Raw genomic sequence first — 4,461 nt, 5'->3', positions numbered from 1 at the left:
GAAGACAATTCTACCTTTAATGACAATTGTAATATTTTGCCTCTCAGATAAAGGATGGAATTGGAAATTTTAGACATGGTTTTACAAAGTGCGTGAAATGGCATTCATAAAAACAAAAGGAAGCATTAATATAGGAGAAAGACCACATATGTTGCTTCAGATTACATAATGGAGCAAATGGCTATGTGAATAGGTTATATTTCTGTTGAACTTACACATAAAGATACGAAAAGTACTATAATGGAATAAAAGCATCTTACATTACACCATCTCTATATGCTATTGTGTTGCAAAGTTTAAGATTTAAAATGATATTTTAGTCACAGTGTTTGTTGATAAAATTTAGAATTGCAATTTGAATTCTAAGACTTGAAATAACCTGATCATTGAAGCCACCTTTGTCCCACTACATTCCTCAAGTCCTAATTGAAAATAAAATGATGAAATATTTGAAAAACTGTGTGGTGTGCAAATAAGTGATTATAACCCTATACACCATTCGATTAGAAGTAGAAAGAGCATCACACAGGTTTCAGTCTAATCTGACCCTTTAATGGTCCATAATGAAAACCTAAATATGTAACTATATAAAATCATTTTCTTCAAAGGGGCTATAGCTGCTTGTTATGTAGAACAGCTTATAAATTGTTCGACTTTGTTTTGAAATGTAATAGTTTATTTATTGAGAAAGTGATTTTTAATTAGGAATTGTAATTCTAGAAATCAAATTTTGTGCTGCATTTATATACTATAATCATGAAATGTACCCAAAATCTTTTATTCTAAGTGGCCAACCACTTGTAAACAAGTAAGGAAATAACAAAGATGGCTTCATAATTAAATTCAGCTAAATTCTTTTAGGGTGGAGGTATTAAGAATATTAGTAATATATTACTTGGTTCATGTACCTTTTGCCTGAGTCAAAGTGTTTCATGTAAGAGGACTTCTTCCTTTTTGATAGACAGACAGGTTCATATATCTTGAACTCAAAAGAATATCTCAAATCTCTTCTACCATACTACTGAATAGCATACATACATAGAAAATGTTCACCATTCACCAGATATTTTTGTCTTTCTATTATCTTATTCAAACTTGTCTGTGATTAACAGAATTGGTGTCAGATGCTGGAATTTATTCTGACCAATGAACACAGCTGACTCAAGGGAGTACAATCTCCTGCCAAGTAATAGAGCAAAACCCAATATGCATAAAACAAATACAAGACTCCAGGCTTTAGCTGAAGGAAGCAACTACCTGTGTAATAACAAAGAAGCAAAAACTATTTCTCATGTGGCTGCATAGGCTGTATATTACATGTAATCTCTAATGTAGCTCACTAGTTTGCCTTTTTTCAAACCAAGTCTTATTAGATAATGGCTTAATTAAGGTTTTGAACAATGATAAGAAATTATTTAACTAAAATAAATTATTTTTTGAAATTGAAAATGGATATGAAATACTGTCCTTGCCTATATATTCCAAGGTCTGGTACTAATTGTTGGTTGTTAATTTGATTCATATAACAGACATTTGTGTTGTTAAAACACCTTCCTTTGAGTGGAGAATTTTCTTTTTCATCTAAACTCTACAGTGATGGTAGCTATCAAATGGTTATCCTAGAAAGTCAGTGGTAGATGTTCTTGACAGTTTAAAGTGCTAGATAAATTATGTATAAGCCTCTTGAATAAGGAAAGATTAATCAAAAAATTTTTTTACCCAGCCACAATTTTTAAAATGTACACTTGATCATCTCTGTGCAAGGTAATACTCAAAAAGAAATGAGGGTGGTTTATCTGTAGTTTATAATCTATTTAAAATTGAAAATTTTATATTGATCTCTTTCATACTAGCTGAAACTTGTTCCAAAGTGCTTCCCTTGAATTTTTTTTTAATCTGTAGATTTTTTTATAAGATAACACAATTCACTACATCCATAACTCAACAGAATACAAACAACAAAGCCACCTCTTCCTCTTGTCCCCCCCATTAGTGTAAGTAAAATTTACATCTCTAAGAAGATTCTTTTATTAAGTTGCTGTCAAAATGGAACTGAATTCACAAGGACAGGAACACTCCTATGTGAAACATTAGAAAACCAAAATAAATAGGGGGAAAATTCAGACTCAGAGAACTAAAGAATTAAATCATGTGACAATAAAGTAATGATCTTATCCTGAAAGGCTACTTGAGAAGGTAAATCTTAAGGGGTAAAAAAATCTCTGAATTGTCATTTAAAAGTGGAATAATATAAGAAAAGGCACCAGTGAACAAGCAAAATAGATGTTCCTGATGGAGTAGTCTTGAATGAGAATAGGCATGGGTATTCTGAAGTCTACAATGAAGGGTTTAGTTTTTGACATAAAGAGAATGAATTTTTTTTTTTTTTTTTTTTTTTTTGAGACAGGGTCTCACTCTTGTCACCCAGGCTAGAGTGTAATGGCATCATCTCAGCTCACTTCAAGCTCAAATTCCTGGGCTCAAGCAATCCTCCTGACTCAGCCTCCTGAGTAGCTGGGACTATAGCTACATGTTACCACACCTGGCGAATTTTTCTATTTTTTGTAGAGATGGGTCTCACTATGCTGCTCAGGCTGGTCTCGAACTCCTAGCCTCAAGTGATACCCCCCCACCTCAGCTTCCCAAAGTGTTAGGATTACAGGCAAGAGCCACTGTGCCCAGCTGGATGAATATATTTTTTAGGATGTATAATTTGTCTAGAATCTGTGGGGAGAGTAATATCTTTATAAGGGAATTTTCCACATAAAGTTGGCTACTTTTGATTTCAATCAAAATTATAAATGAAAGTCACAGATTGTATATATTTCACTTGCTTCTTAAAGTAACTGTTTTGCCTTTTCTTCATTCGAGTCATCTTTAAAAAGAATTCAGGTCCCATGCTCTAGGAAATGCACCAATACCAAAAGGCCAACAGAGAAATGAAGGCTTGTTTGCCTCTATGCTGTGTGGCCTCTAGATTTCTCTATTTGTCTTGCTTTTGTCCGCTCTAGTAATATCCCTCCTTTTGATCTGGGGCCTGGAAAAATGTGGTTTCTTTGTATTTCAAATAAGGGTAAAATAGTTCTTTGAGTGGTGTAGAAGTTGAACATCCATTGATTCTTTAGGGTCATATTTAACTAAGTCCTTTTCAAAAAAAAAAATCTCTCAGATCTGTTTCATGGGATTAGGGCCAAAGTTAAATCTTATCTTAGTGGGTAGTAATTTCTATTTGTGATTTTAATGAGGACTGTGTGCAAATATACATAAAATTTACTTATCTGGAAACTGGTTACGATGACTGGAAGAGTTAATAGCTCATGGGGGAAAAAAGAACTATTAATATAAAAGCTCAATTCCTTCCATTGGAACAGAAGTTTTTTATACTACCTCCTGAGTCCATTACTCTATTATAAAATAGTAAATCACACTTATAAAGATGCCTTTTTTAAATGAAAGATTAAAGTACTTTCAGTAGCCAAGTTAACAGAACATATAATACATTCCAGAAAATTTTCCATCAAAGATGTAAGTAAAATTAATTCATATTACTACTTATCTATGTTTCTGCTATGGTTTGAATGTGTCCCCCAAAAGTTTGTAAGAAACTTAATTTGCCAGTGTAACACTATTAAGAGATAGGGCCTTTAAGAGGTAATTGGGTCATGAGGGCTCTGCCATTAATGCCATTATTGTGAGTGTAAGTTAGTTCTCTAGGGAATGCGTTAATAAAAGCAAGCTCAGCTCACTCCTGTGGTCTCTTTTGCATGCACTTGCTTCCCCTTCTGTTTTTCTGCCATAGTTTGATGCAGTACTAAAGCCCTTGCCTAAAGCTGCTGCCATGCCCTTACACTTCCCAGCCTCCAGAACTATGAGCCAAATAAACTTCTTTTCTTTATAAATTAGTCTTAGGTATTGTTATAGCAGCAGAAAATGGACTGAGACAGTTTCCAAATAAGCCTTTACTACTAATAACAGTAACTACCAATTAAAGAGCATTTACCATGTCTCAAGCAAGGCACTGTCCTACACACTCTACATGTACCTGCAGTACTCAGTAAATCCTCACAAACTGAGATTTACTTTCATAGTTGCATAGCTAATAAGTGATAGAACTATGAAGGATTCTAGTTCACAGCCATCCAGCTATACTGCCTAATTATTATTAACACCTCTGAAGGTTATATATTCCTACACTTCTTTAATTACTTTTGGCCCCCATGACTAGCCATTAGCATATTATACATGGAGTGAAAGTAATTTAAGATCCATATGGAACTCCAGAAATCAGTATCACTACTATAGAACTATAGTTCTAGAGAAACAAAAAATCCAGAATGACCAGGGAAACCATATCCCATTTCAGTATTTGTTCCATTCAATAAACAAGAACTTTAAAATAAAAAAATCTTTATTTCAGGTAAAATTAATATTCCATAATTAGGATGAAGCAAACACATTCGT

Source organism: Propithecus coquereli, unplaced genomic scaffold (genome assembly GCF_000956105.1).
Source record: "Propithecus coquereli isolate 6110/MARCELLA unplaced genomic scaffold, Pcoq_1.0 Scaffold214, whole genome shotgun sequence".
In the NCBI taxonomy this organism is placed as follows: Eukaryota; Metazoa; Chordata; class Mammalia; order Primates; family Indriidae; genus Propithecus; species Propithecus coquereli.
Note: the sequence above shows the minus strand (reverse complement) of the source record.